The following is a 15,042-nucleotide window of genomic DNA, read 5'->3' as shown; positions in this document are numbered from 1 at the left end:
GAATACTCTTAGACAGGGCGTAACTGGAGTGGGAGTGAGTTATTCTATAAGTATATTTTTTCTTGGAAAGGCTGCTGAATGGTGTATGGACCTCTCAGCATTATCGTTTAATGGCAAACACATTTTAACCCCTTCCACGCTCATGACGAGCTCAGCTCGTCATGAGTTACGCCTGTCGTACGCTCATGACGAGCTGAGCTCGTCATGAACCGTGGCTTTTCGCAAAAGTCAGCGCACAGCGGGAAAACCCGCAGCGCGCATGGGGTTAAAACGGCCTACAATAGATCATGAGGAACAATGGTACCAAACAAGGATTAGGCTGGGGCCAATTTAGGCCTGTGAGTCAGGAGCAGGAAGAGAACTGGCCAAAGTACAGGGCTCTGGAAGCCCTTACGTACCTCTATGTCTCAGAGTAGGCCCTTGATGTACAGGCCGCACGAGGCCAAAACCTAAAACGGATTTGATTGGCACCTGGAAAATGCAAACATATCCTAAACCACCCACGCTGCAGTACGTTCTTGTATTTATTAAAGCAATGAATAAAAACTTTTCATAGGTGTTGTTAGTCTAACTCTTGATCAAATCCATGCTTTGACACCAGCCAGCCAAGCCAAAGCCCCCTGCTTATTGGTCCTTGTCTAACAATGTGGCGGACCAATCACAGCTCCCGACTCTTACACATAACATGTTGATTACTTTTGCAAAATGGTCTGCACCCCAGCGCTGCCACTGTATGACAGGCATTGCCCTTGAAGCGCAACATTGATAATCCAGGCAAAGTAATGAACAGTGACAGCTCGCACGGCTGCCAACGTGGGCTAATATGGTCATTTACACCATTTAGTATTTCACACCCCTTCCTCAAGATGTGTTTTCATTATTGTAACATTTTGTTCAGATTTCACTATTACAGAACATCCTGCAAAAATATGAGATATGGCATGCCTGTGGTTTGTGCTGATTACTTACTTTAAGGCCACTCTGCGCTGTCACCGGTTGCGCTAAAGGGTTGGGCCAGAATAAGACCTTCTTATCATGGGTTTGCAGTACCTAGTTTCACCCAAGACCAGCATCGCCTATCAGAATGAAACAGAAGGGCCAACAAAGGCCTGCACTGGGCCACCATGAAAAACCCTTAAAATACACTGCAGCCCCCTTCATACAAAACACCAACAAGGGACAGCGAAAGGATGCAACGTAGACAGACAGGCTCCTAAACAGTCAGTATTGTGAACTTCCGGCCGCTTGATGCATTAGAGGAGGGTTTTCAAACCTGTCATTGACGGGCCCACATTTCACTTAGTAGCCCAGGGTCGATGGTCCCACTCCCGCCCTATGACAAATTACTAAATGGATTATGAGATATTACGGGCCCCACCAGGAGACCCCATGGCAGCAGTCTGCTCAACAACACGAAGATTACGACTTCATGCTCGCAACATCACAAATATTTATGGTCTCTTAAAGCCTTCAAGTTTTTTTAACATTTTTTTGCCAGAGTGTATTTTCACATTCATATTGTCAATTCGTTTTCCTGCCACGTGTCTATTGTTATTCTCACCCGCGTTAAACAGTTCATTTTTTAATATATTTTTTTTCATTTTGCTTTATTCTATGTCCCTCTGAAATTCTGTAGCGTAAGGTGTTTCGGGTTCTTGTAAAGAAGATATTTTCTTTCTCTAATGAGGAAACCTATGAAATGAAATGTAATGTGTGGTAACTGTGTGCTGCACAAGATATGTACCTGTATAGTGTGTCAGGGTGCGCACTCTGTGTGTCATGTGTGTGCACGGTGTGATTCCAGTGTGGCCTGTGCATGTTCACAATCCGCGGGATGCATTTGGACTAGGTTAGCATGAATCTAAGTCGCGCATGTTGTACAAAACTGCCTCTGTCACCCCCAGCTTGCGGCTGCGTTCAGAGGTGAGACACGTTACCCTAACCGACCTTTGCCCCTTCGAGTGCCAGGCTGTCTCAAAGTGCAGGCGGTTCAGAATGTGCTCTCCCTGCACGTCCCGCACACAGCCAGACACTCAAGCTTTCTTTTCTTCAACAAACAAAACATCCCAGGTGGAAGGGAGGCCCGTCTGTCTGCGAGGCAGGGGCCACGGACAGGCTCCAGCCCGGGCCCCGTGGAACCCTGGGCGACCTTGGAGTGTCCGCGGGTAGCCACTTGCCCTCTGACCCCAGCGAGAGCTGCTTTCTGATTCGGCCGTCCAGAGGAGAAACACAAGACCAGATGGAGCCCAGTTGGTCTTTGACGGAGCTGGAAAATTATATTTCTGCAGCTGCCGTCCCTTCTCCCCCGTTTCCGCGGTTCGGTTTGTTCAATAAATACACCACATCCCTGTGTGCTTAGGGTGACCAGAATTTTAAAGCCATAAAATGGGACAATTCCCAAAAATAGAAGAAGGACTGCAATTTTACTTCAACAGAGATTGACAGTGCTCCTTAGCACAGAATTACAGAAGAGGCACTAAGGGGCAGATTTACAAGCCCCTTGCGCCTGTTTTACACTGCCGTTGCGTCACTTTTGTGATGCAGCGGCGGCGCAAAAGATGCGCCATGCTGCGGGGCATTTACGACGTGACGCATCTGGGAGATGTGTCACGTTGTAAAGCCCTGCGCCAGAAGTAGGAGTTCCATTGCAGGGGGGGGGGGCGTTCCGGTGCAGGAACGCCTTCCAAAAGTGGCTGAGTGAAATCTACAAGATTTCACTCAGTCACATTTGAGCCCATGCTGCGTCAAAACCCTGCGCCTGCTTGAAGCAGGCGTATGGATTGACGCAGAATTGTACAGATAGGGCCCTCTAGAGCATCGGTGGAGCTGCGTCGCGCTTGCAATGCGCCGCATTTACGGCACAGATGCGTCACGCATCTGTGCCGTTTTTGCCCCATGGTGCGCCGCATTGTAAATGCGGCCCATGCATGGGGGTGGAGCCGTGGCGCACAATAACTGGCGCATCCCTGCTGATATGCAGGGATGCGCCAGTTATTGTAAATCTGCCCCTAAGAACATAAATAAAACGCAACTTTTAAAGTCAGTAGCATGCCTGTTAATTAAATTGCTTTCTTATAGCAGCTGTGTACTATCCCTGCATTGCAAAACATAAAAAGATACTTCCCACCGTTTTCAGTCGACCCTTTCTAAAAACCGGGACATGAGCTAAATTTTCTTAAATCTGCCGGGACGGCTGGTGGAAAGCCGGGACTGTCCCGGCAGATCCAGGTGGCCTGGTCACCCTGCTGTGTGCTCACTGCGCAGCCTACTAAAGATCCTACTCTGGAGAAAATATTCGAAAAGCATCTTTTTAGAGCTGCCTGTGCGCCCACTCATTAAGAATTGCACATGCTTCTAAGTGATTGATTCAGTAGGCAAAGGTATACAATACAGGTATATTAATTCTTTCATATCACTCTTTTAAAGAATGTACGCCTCCACGCGACTCCGTTTTCAGTCACACAATGCAGGTTCATTCATTCATTCATCATTTTACTCTTTCATAAAACGCATGCCTGTAGGTGAGGCAATTTGCAAAGTTATACAATACAGGTTTATTCTTTCATTTCACTATTCCATTCATTCACCTCCTGCTCTTGTACATAGGTTCCACAAACTGCCCTTTTCTCAGGTTAATGTTGGATTGAACTTCCAGCACGGGAGAGCTGGCGAGAAGTGACCGTGAAGGGACATTGCACAAACGTGCCACTCACTCAGAAAACAACAAAATAGACAAAGACTGTAAAGTAGAGGTGGGCAAGGCACTAAATTAACAGGGAGAGCCGAACCAGAGCCGAGCCAGAGGTGGGCTTTGGCTTTAAGAGCCCGTTCAGGAGCAGAGCCCTGAAAATAGTTGTCACATACGTCACGACAAAAAACATCATGTTAGAAATAGAATGTGACAGTGTCGTCACATAAAGAACGTGTATTCCTTTAACACTAGGAAGCTTTTTACATTAGTACATCAGACTGTTGGAAGAGCATTTATTGAAAGTGAGAGTTTTAAAAGATGAACTGAGAAACATTCCTTACCCTGTACTGATGACAATGCAATTAGTGAAGGAGGAGACAAGTCATTTGCCAAGTGTCTCCTATATATGGCCTAGCCTCTTACTATTGCTGGAGCTAGTATATTAAACAAATACAAGAGAGGTTTTTGTACTACGCACGTATTTGTATTTGAAGGTGTTCGTTCTCAGATGTGATAATGAACAAATAGGAAACTCAGTGAAATTAAGTATTTGCCTAGGATTACACAAATTAGTCAAGCAGGGAAACTGGTACTGACCCAAATGTTCCACTTTTACTCTGTGCAATTCGATTACTAGATGGGTATCTTTTTTTCTGGCACCAAATCTTAATGCTTTGCCTGTAATTCTTGGAAGATGAGATTAGAGTTTAGGGAACAGGCAGAACCCACATTTTATTTTTCGGCAATTTTACATGACACAGGACATACTCAAGGGGCCCGATTCACAGAACTAACTTAAGACAAAATCCTAAACTTACTACCATTTTGGTATTCACAGAAGGCACTTACTCATTTTGGTATTCACAGAAGGCACTTACTCATTTCGGTATTCACAGAAGTTAGGAGTCCTAACTTTAGGACTCCTAAATGCCTTCTGTGAATACCGAAAGTCTTAAAGTTAGGATTTTTCTCAGTTTAGGAGTAGTAAAGTTAGGACTCCTAAATGCCTTCTGTGAATGCTGAAAGTCTTAAAGTTAGGATTTTTCTCAGTTTAGGAGTCCTTAAGTTAGGACTCCTAACTTTACTACTCCTAAACTTCGAAAAATCCTAACTTTAAGACTTTTGGTATACACAGAAGGCATTTAGGAGTCCTAAAGTTAAGACTCCTAACTTCTGTGAATACCGAAATGAGTAAGTGCCTTCTGTGAATACCAACATGGTAGTAAGTTTAGGATTTTGTCTTAAGTTAGTTCTGTGAATCGGGCCCCCAGTCATAAATGCTCTTCAAAAGAGACAAGTATTGCAAAACACATTTACATTTTTTGGGACTCAGTGAGACTTGCCTGGATTCACAGGATGCAGAGCCTAGGTGGGGATTCAAACTGCATCTCCATTAAACAAGGTCAGCAGTCGTAGCCGGAGGCCATTAAACAACAGTCGTAGCCGGAGGCCACATTGCCTCCCATGAAGAATAGGCTCGTTTTGGGCTCATGGTTCTAAGATGACTCGAGCTGAGGCAGTGCCAGGCACCTGGCTAGATGCATGGCTTGAGCTTTCAGTGGCTCACCCACCTCTAACACAGTAGTGTCCTCAGGTGTCTACCGGCTCAGAACACATTTTCTTAAATCACTTAACTTAACAAAGAAGGGGAAGCTATGTTTTTGTTTCTTAGTCCATTTGCACTAATTTGAGCCAACCTCTGTACCTATTTCTCTATCAAATGCAGTGGCGGCTCCTCCGCTATGGCGGAGGTGCGTTGCCTCACTGCTTTTAAGAAGTACTAAGTAGAAACATAAAATAATAATAACTTTGAGTTTTCATTTTATGCTTGTGCTGCTTTGGGGAAGGGCGGGTGGGCGGGGCTGCTCTGCCCTCATGAACAGGGCAGGGAGGAGTGTCTTGCCCACTCCTAAGTGCACATGACTGTTTGGCCCGCCTCTCGGACCGCCCAAAACAGTCATGCACATTTTCCCTGTCCTGCAGCAGGCCCATTACAGCTAGCCTGGAGAGTATACCCAGGCTCCCATCCCCTGGCTGAGCGTCGAACCAGGACACTCAGACCAATCTTAATGCTGCACTGTAGCATTGTGATTGGTCAGCGGGGCCTGGCTGTGCTTCCTGTTCCTAGAGTTCGACGAGTAGAGCAGGAACAAAGACGCGGGACCCGGCAGCAAGGTAAGTTTAATTTATATATATATATATATATTGCCTAATACCCCCGCACAACCCCTCCCCCCATGAGCCCCTCCATGCCTGCACCACCACCACGAGTCATGCCGGCCACCACTGATCAAATGATGCAATTCCAAAGAACGTCCAAATACAGACCGTGACCTGCCAAGTATTATTGCATCAGAACATTAGATAGCTTAGTGCAATACTTAGCAACATTTGTTCTACAGATCTAAATGGTATACAATTAGAACCCCCTTGCTAATTCTTTGATTGCAATAAGTCCGTCCCTCCTGCCAAGTGTTTTTTGCGCTTAAGACAGTTCTCCATAAAGCTACAATAGCTGTGAATCAGACAGCTCTTTAACCCTAGTGGTCTCATTCTTTGAGCGCCCAGCTACTCAGATTCGGCCCCATCAATCATTTACAGAAATGGCCTGGGCCAGAAAGATCTTGGAAACAGCTTAATATTTAGCAGTGCAGAAAACTATGCCTAGCATCACGCCATCACTCATCAAATACTGAGTAAAAGCTGTAAAAAAAAAAAGGGGAAAAAAACCTTTCACATCAGTAAGCACTGCCCGCTCACCACTAAGCACTTTCTTGGGTGCTGAGCTCTCTTGGATGGTACTAGCGTGAAGCGAGCCTACTCGGTGCTGGATACACAATTTAACACAGGTTATCCCATACAAATCCCTATACCTTGGGATGCTTTCAAAAAGGACAGAGTCACCTTGACCTTGGGCATCTTAATTTTCTACATATCCTGCACATGTACAGTTGGTGTGCAATGCTGCCGGAAGTTAGATACATTTTTAGGTCTGGTTTTAGTCAAGACCTTTGGATTTTACTAAAATCAGATGTATAATATATTTACCTAAAGGGCTTTCGGCCAGCCCTCTACAACCATTGGTCTGTTGTGTCAATCACAATTTTCCTCCGCCCAATCAGCATACAGTATGGGGCAATGGGTCAGGTCACTTCAGGACTGACAAAGCCAAAAGTCCATCGGCCAACGCCAGACCAATTGACTTTGCCAGTGCTGGTTTACATTAAGTTTAAGATGCATCCTATGTTTTACTCTTTTGCAAAAAAAATATCTTTCACATAAACAGTCCTTGCTGAAGGAAGGGAGCCTTCTTTTAGACTAAAGGAAGGACTTTTTACTTTGAATACTGCTAAGTTTCAACACACAAGTAGCCTGTCAAACTTAATTGCAGAGAGATTTGGGGTAAATTCTAGTATCCAGGAGAAAGGCAGCCGGACAAATTGAGGGAGGTGGTGGCTGCACGTTAGTTGTTTGCTGTACGTGCGCTGGGTGCAATTCATTGTACTGGGCGACTGTGATATGGAAGGGTAATAGCTTAGAACAGCCAGTGAATCAGCAGGCCTGCACTTCCAACAGAGAGATGTTTAAGATGTCCCCTTACCTTTGACCGGTGCTACTGTAGATAAGACCGCAAGATACATCTATCAGCCGGTGTGGGTCACAGGTAAGCACTGACCCCCGGCACCAGGCCGAAGCTCACAATGACGGCTATATTCATACTGCCAGATAATCCCAAGTGTGACAAACGCCTTTTTGCAATATCTCCCAATCCGAAACTAGGTGTATCCATGTACCTGACTTAGAAATTTCCGTGCAACCTATACAGCAAAGTTCAGTATACAGCAGGTTGACTGTGCCTTTCATTTTTCATGGTGGGTAAAACTAGCACCACTTGACAAAAATAAGAACCAGTTATTTAAAGTACCTTACAGCTACAAGTGGTAAATAAAACAAGCGCTGCCAAAGCTAATATTTCTGGCGTTGGCAACCGCACAATTTTTTTTAATGGTCGCTGTATCAAAATATAACAATAAAGGAGTGGCCGGCAGCCCTGGCATTGAAGTGTACTTCTATTCAGGCAAAATGCTGTCACTCACAGCACAAGGCAGCCAATGGATGAACTGCACTGACCCACTGCCTCATGCTCTATGCTTAGGTGGGCAGAAGCAGAAAGTAAGTTGCACTTGAACAGACCACTGGATGAAGGGAGCTGACCGAAAGCCCCTGTATGTATGTATTAATGTAAGTATCTTTTATTATGATTTCTTCAAAAAACATGACTGGTGGAAAATCTAAAGCTTCCTCTAGGCCAAGAGCAGATCATCTGTACTGAGGAAGCCCCATCATTTAACTCTTTAGAGTACTTTGATTTATTCATGGCTAGCATATTAATGAAGGACATAGCGCCAAGAAGGTGAGATGCTGGAAGAGTAGTGTGATGGTACACAGTTGCATCCCCGAGCAGTGGAGATGGTGAAGGGTTCCTGCTGAATGCTGGAGCTGAACTGCATCAGGGGGGACATGGTAGGACGCCTGAAAAAAGTTTTGTAGCAGAGAGGAGTGAGGTAAGAGCCAGGAAGTAAGAGATGTCCTACCTTTCGCAACTGAGCATTAGGGAGAGTAACGTCTCCCAGTGTTTAATAGCCATGAGACAATCAGAGACTTTATTTAGAAAGAGCGGAGTGTGGAAGGGGAAAGAACAAAATGCTTCAGTATTGACAGTGAAGCCAAAGGTAGGCTTTGCATCCCTTAGATTTCCTATTTTTGAATCATTCATTTTATGGATAGCAAGTAATGAGATTGTAACGAGGCCATAAACTTCTCAGAAATGCCTACAGTACTATAAAAATGTCAGTCTTTTATAATGCCCTGACAGAACACTGATAGTTCAAAACTTTCAAAGCTAACTTAGTTGGATAAAAGCACAACTCTTCAAAGGTATATGATCTGAAGATGAAGATGGCGACCTAAACTAATGATAAAACTAATGATAAGTAGTAATGCGTCTCACCTTTGCAACACTACACGGTTATGTGCAGCAGCATACGCTGCACCATGGTTGAAGCACCTCTTCCTCACCCAACATATCCCTATGCAGGCCATACAGCACCGCATCCAACACCCTTCAAAACCCCACACTCCTTAGGTATGTAGGAAACCAATGAAATAAGGAGCATTTCACAGTCCCCTCAGGGCTATGAAGATGTATATAACACTGTGATCCAATCCAAGAGAAAATGCACTGTGCATCGAGACTGCGTCTACATCTGCAGAAGTAGTTTCAAAGGCGCCATTATTTGCACCGTGCACCACCACAGAAAAGCAGTTATTCCCAACTGGCACTTATAGGAAGCAAGCAGATGACCTAAGTAACCACAGCTGCAATTATGACTGCAGAGCCACCTCCTTCTTCCCCTTTCTGGTAGCTCCAGCGTCATGAAGAGGCAGCCTGAGTCAGAGGAGCTTTGGAAGCATCTGGCCACAATATGACTTGCTTTCTGCTGATTCGGTATCTCTGAAAGCAGACTGGCTGGGGTGTGAAGGTGGAGTGACTGATCTCAAGGGCGAATCCAGGCAGAAATGAAAACCAAGACATGCTCTACTATTTTCAACATGGAAAATCCATTGGATATTTAGGAGAATCCAAAATGGCACTCTTGCGAACACCATACTGAAATTACACCACCTGGTACAAGCCAAATATTAGAGCACTGGCAGTGAATGCAGAGTCCTGAAATGACCGGGGGTAGTAAATGTTCCATCATACACCCACTGACCGCTGATGACATCACAGGGTAGTGTTAGAATTACAATTACTTCCCAAATGCCAGGTGCTGAAATGATTGCCTACATTGGTAGCATGCTACACTGTCTAGGGCAGTTGATTGGAAGTGTGTTCAGAGACGTTTTGAGGCTGGGCTAAGTGGGCTCTTGGGGGGGGGGCGATAGAGCCAGCTCTGCTTAGCAGACCTTTAATCATTCTAAAAGAGAGTGTTTTAAATAAATTTTTACTTTAATTAATTTTTAATATGGGTGCTGTGTGAGAATCTATCACCGACATTTGTTGAGTTTACATTTCATGCAACATCCATAAAAAAAGTTTCGTTTTGTTCAAAATAGGACCTCGTATATGACAAACGGGAGAGTGTCACAGAGATTATTTGCAGTAATAGTAGAGAGTTGCTGCTGTATTACAATATTGAAAATACACATCAGCATTCCTGAAGATTTGATGTAAAAATATTTAGAATTTGAAGAGTGTGTCTGTGCACTGTCGGTGATTTGGCCAAAGAGGGCATGAAACTGCAGAAACATCATTTCAAAGTTGTTCAGAAGGGGCCCCAAAATATGTTTGGCACAGTGCCCCCAAAATTCTTAAAATGTCCCTGAGTGCGTTATCTTTGTTTAGATCCTATGAGGGAAATGTTTTGGGCTCCGTTCTTAGCATTGTGATGGATGCAAAGGTGCGAGTTAGAGCTGCCCAGTTTATTGTTTTCAGTAGGCTAGCAGTTGAGCATCTCTGTAGGTCCCTTCATGCTACACTATTTCTTATGATCGCAGTCCACTAAGCTGGGTACCTCACTGGGTTTTTCATTATTAGAATTTTAGTTTAAAGTGCCTGTCCTGAACAGACATAGGTTGGAGCCAGAAATGGTGGGGAGATCTGCTGATATGTACTTTATTACTATCATCACATATATGATTGTCATTGTGAGATTGATACATAGTCCCACTCTTAGCCCATGCATAACCTCCTATCTGCTGCTGAGTGGCGTTGAGAGTCAAAAAGTGAAACTATAGAATGTGACTAGAGCTCTGACAGCTTTGTCCACATTCTCTACCAGCCACTACCTGCATGACCCCAAAGAGCAGAGGTAGCAAGGGCAATGCTAGCGACACCAAAGGCCAGGCTATGGGTGGCAACTGCTCTTTACCACTAATTCACATCAATACACTGTTAGATGTATTTTTTGGCAAAAAATATCCTATTTAGTCCTTCTGTCCCTAATTCTTTGGTCATTTATACCATACAGTTAAAGAAAATGTATGCCTATAACCAAAAACATACTCCCTTTGCAAAAGTAAATGTAATTCAAATGTCTCTTCACATTTCGATTTGGTCAGAAGTATACCTGTGCAGCAGGAGCACCGGTTAAACAAAAGGCCTGTGCTTTAACCATGGACGTCAATTCACCAAAATGGCTGGTGTAGTGGAAGTGACATAGCACTCCATTTGACATTTACTTTTGACACACACACACACACACACACACTTAACAGATTCACACATTCTTGCACACATAAATACACTCACCAGCAAGCATGCAAACAATGTAAATTTAACAGCAGTATTTACTTACCTTAACTTCTAGATAGGGTCATGTTCTAGCGAATGTACTCCATTTTTATTACAGCTATGGTGAATATCATTCACTATTTGTATAATAAATAAATTGACAGAAACCAGGCAAGTGGAGCTCCAACCAGCATCCTGTAGGAAGACCTGGTCCTATATTCCAGGCACTGGCTTTGCCACCTCAGAGGCTAGGGGTCACAAAATCAGTGCCAGTGGTAGCAAAAGGCAATGAGGGGTCCCCTAAATGGCAGTAAAGGCTCGAACCACATAGGGAGACGAGCAGAACTGGCAAAATGGTTGTAAAGTGTAGTGGGACTATTTAACAGCACAAATAATAGTAGCAGACGTGAGTTCCAGGTTATGAGGCCTGTGCGGCTTTGCTTCTACTTCGATGCTCTCAATACAGAATTCACTCTTCTTCATATGCCCTTCGTGGAGACTCTCGCCTAACCCACCCCTTCCTCCTTCTGAGACAGGCAGAGGTCATGAGTGCAACAGTGCAGGGACATAGAACTGTACCGTATAAAACTGTGGGTGGCACCTCGCACTAATGTCCATTCAGTTGCTCTAGTTTCTGATTATTATTTCTCTAGGTCGCTGATCCCTAAATAAAATTCTAATAATAGGCAAAGGCTGCACAACTAATCTTTTAAACACAAAGTGAACATAACCACTGGCAAGCTGGGCTTGTTATCTATTCATGCTCTAAATTCATATACACGTGATTGGTTAATACATTTTGGAACTAATAATCCAACAGAGTTTACAAACAAGATAACATCAGCTACAGTGTAACCGGATGCAGGGAAGGAGCCTGGGTCCACCACTCTTCAGTCGCTATCTACTTCCTGCCGGGTTCTCAGTCGAATGCTAACCTGAATAGTTCTGCTTTAATGAGATCCCTGAATTGCAGACACATACCTACCAGATCACACAGTGCCACTGTGAGTCACACAATCTCGGCTACCTGCGCACGGTCACCCGGTGAAGAGCTGGTGTCGCAGAATGGTAGGAAAGGTGAGCTGGAAATCCCTGCAGAGTTAATATCCAGTTTTTTTGGGAGGATCTAAGCCAGGGGTCTCCAGCTTTTTCTGTAACAAGAGCTACTTATGTTCAATGAAAATCATCCCGAGCTACTATTACTAGTGATGTAAAAGTGAACACCCCATCCAAGTGTCAGCAGTGTTCACATCGGTGCATTAGGCAGGGTTTCCAGCAGTAATGCTAAAAAGGCTTTGACAATTTTAACTGAAATATTACATGGGAAGTACATATAAACCATAGCTGCGATCCTCCTGGCACGCACCAAGGTATAAATATGAGTAATAAATCTCTTCAACTCAAATAATAGCTTTAAGCACATTTTAAAAACGCAACTATTTTTCTACAGAAATCACCTTATTAGTTGCGAAAATACATACATTTTTGTCTTGAATACATGCTTTTTAATTTTAGAATACATATAATATTTCAACCAAGCAAAAACTTGATAGGCGTCGGCTGGGCAGCACACCAGAGAGCTACTCACAGAAGCTGGAGACCTCCTAGTAGCTCATGAGCTACTCATTTGATACACCTGCTCTAAGCGGTCAATGTCCATTAAGGCTTTTGTTTCTGGAAGGCGGTGGTCGTCTGTGGGGGGTTGGGAGACAAGTGTCTCTCAGACAGAACTCAGCATGAAGTCCCGTCCCCCTAAGGCAGTGCAACTGTGAGGTTTTTTTTATTTGTTAAGTCTGCAGATAGTTGGGTTCTAACCTCAAGTTTAGGGATTAGGCCATTCCAAAGTCTGGGACCCTGTCCTCAGGGAGATCTTCCTCTAGCTTTTACTCTTTCGAAACCTTCTTTCTAATCAGATTAGAGGCGGCTGAGCAATGGCTCTGGTCGAGGTGTAATGTGGTGCCAGTTTCCATCGTTATCTGTTGAGTAACTAATCAGTGCAGATTGCGGTCAAGGAAGAACAATAAAGCCTGGGAGTGCAAGTGTGCCTGTTCACTCCTGCCTGAAGTAACACTGATTCCACTAGAGAGGCAGGTGAGCTTCTGAAGGCTGCAAAATTCATTACTATTAGTTACGTAAGGGCAGTATGTCAATGTGGAAACACGTGCAACAAATACAAGCCACTGTGATGGGTGGTGAGTGCCTTCTAATAAGAAAAAAAATACTAATTTGGTAAATATTTGTCTTACTGCTCCTGCTTTCAAGAGCTCCAAATAAAAGGTGTTACTGTAAGCCAGCATTACTCCTTTCCCCCAACCAAGACAGAGAAGTCGACCTCACCAGCATGCTAATAACCTCTGGTCTTCAGGTTGCATAAGGATTGCTACAGAAAATGCATAGTTACCCTTGTGAGTAATTGATTACCTGCTGATTCTGAGTAGTGCGGAATAGGGTGAGGAATTTACAACACCCAGTAAATACAAATACCCAGGAGGGGGGGTATCAACCAGGCGCAATATACTTATATTCCGGCTTCTAGCCTCAGAAGGAGGCTAAACATGCAGATTCAGTACTTCCTGCTCTAAAATCCACGTTTGCTCTTCTAACCGCTCAATAAATTTCGTCTGGTGATGCTGGGTGAAATTTGTCACATGAAAAAAGCAAGGATGCAGTAAATATCGCACAACTTGCGATACTGATCAGAATTCCCATCTAAACAATGCTGAGAAGACTACGGCTCTAAAGATGGCCCACCTCCTGATCGAGGAAGGGCCAGCACAGAGTGCACGATGCACAACTATACCATCGCTCACAAAGAACCACTGGGAAATGCTGACTTGTGAAATAAATTACACCTCTGGAACTTTAAAAAAATCCCTTTAGAGAGCAACCATGCGCCGTAAACGAGTGGCTTACAAACACCCCCACCCTGTCCTCTAGACCCTGCTCTTTTTCAGTTGTGGCACTAGAACCACACAGTTTGTTGAGCCTGTAAACTTAATTTTTGGGCATAGTGTCCCCAACAAATCAAAATATTGGCCAGGAAAATTAGAATCCTCTTTAAACCCCAATAGAATTCCCGCGCCAATTCCTGTCCCATGCGGGTGGGTCAAAGCCAGTGGAACAGGTGCACCTAAATTGCATGGAAATGGCCCTTCAGTAATAGGAAGAAAGTCCGACTGCAGAGGCCCTGTTCAATGGGAATCAAGGTCCATCTTTGCATCTGCATATCTTTGGCCCTAGTCTGCTGCTTAGGTGGGAAGACAGACCACAAAAGAAAGACATGCAACTGTATTTGCAAGAGGTTGACACTCTTTGCAGGATTTCTTTTTTAAATGCTACAGGAGGTGTTTGTGCTGTCCCATCCCCAAGCCTAGAGAGCGGAAAGCAATAAAAAGGTCCTGGAGAAACCCAGCTTATGTTTGAGAGCCTACTCTTCACCTCTGTCTGAAGCTATTGCATAGCGAACTTGGGTGACCTCAATCTGGGGAATCTGAGGTCAACAGCAAAGCATCACACCGAGATGTACTGCTCATAGGTCAGGAGAGCAGCCACTGTGGCCTCGGGCACGGAAGCATGAAGGTGTAGGAAGCAGGAAGTGAAGGTGTTGGAAACAGGAAGTGAAGGTGTTGGAAACAGGAAGTGAAGGTGTTGGCTAAAGGAAGTGAAAATGTAGGAAACAGGAAGTCAAAATGGAGGTCTAAAAAGAGATAGTCAAAGACGGCTGAGGAGCATCTCCGAGGAATTTACCGACGTGTTTCACAGTCATCCTCGGGCCCTGACCCCCAACGACACTGGTTCAAGGTTTTCAACTTCCTAGCTTGGCTTTGAGAAATATCACTGCACATCTATGTAGTCAAAATGTTCGAAGAAGATATCTGCCCGGCTCACCTCTAGAAAGTTTTAGCTCACTTATAAAGATACTCGCAATTGTTGACAATGTATATATATATTGATTTTGAGATCAAATGAACACTTCCATTATCTTGGGAGGCGTCCAAAATATGTTTTGCTCCAAGGGCAGGATCGGACTAAAAAGTTAAAGATGCTGCCTATT

This window comes from Lissotriton helveticus, chromosome 2_1, assembly GCF_964261635.1.
Source record: "Lissotriton helveticus chromosome 2_1, aLisHel1.1, whole genome shotgun sequence".
Taxonomy (NCBI): domain Eukaryota; kingdom Metazoa; phylum Chordata; class Amphibia; order Caudata; family Salamandridae; genus Lissotriton; species Lissotriton helveticus.
This window is presented reverse-complemented; position numbering follows the sequence as displayed.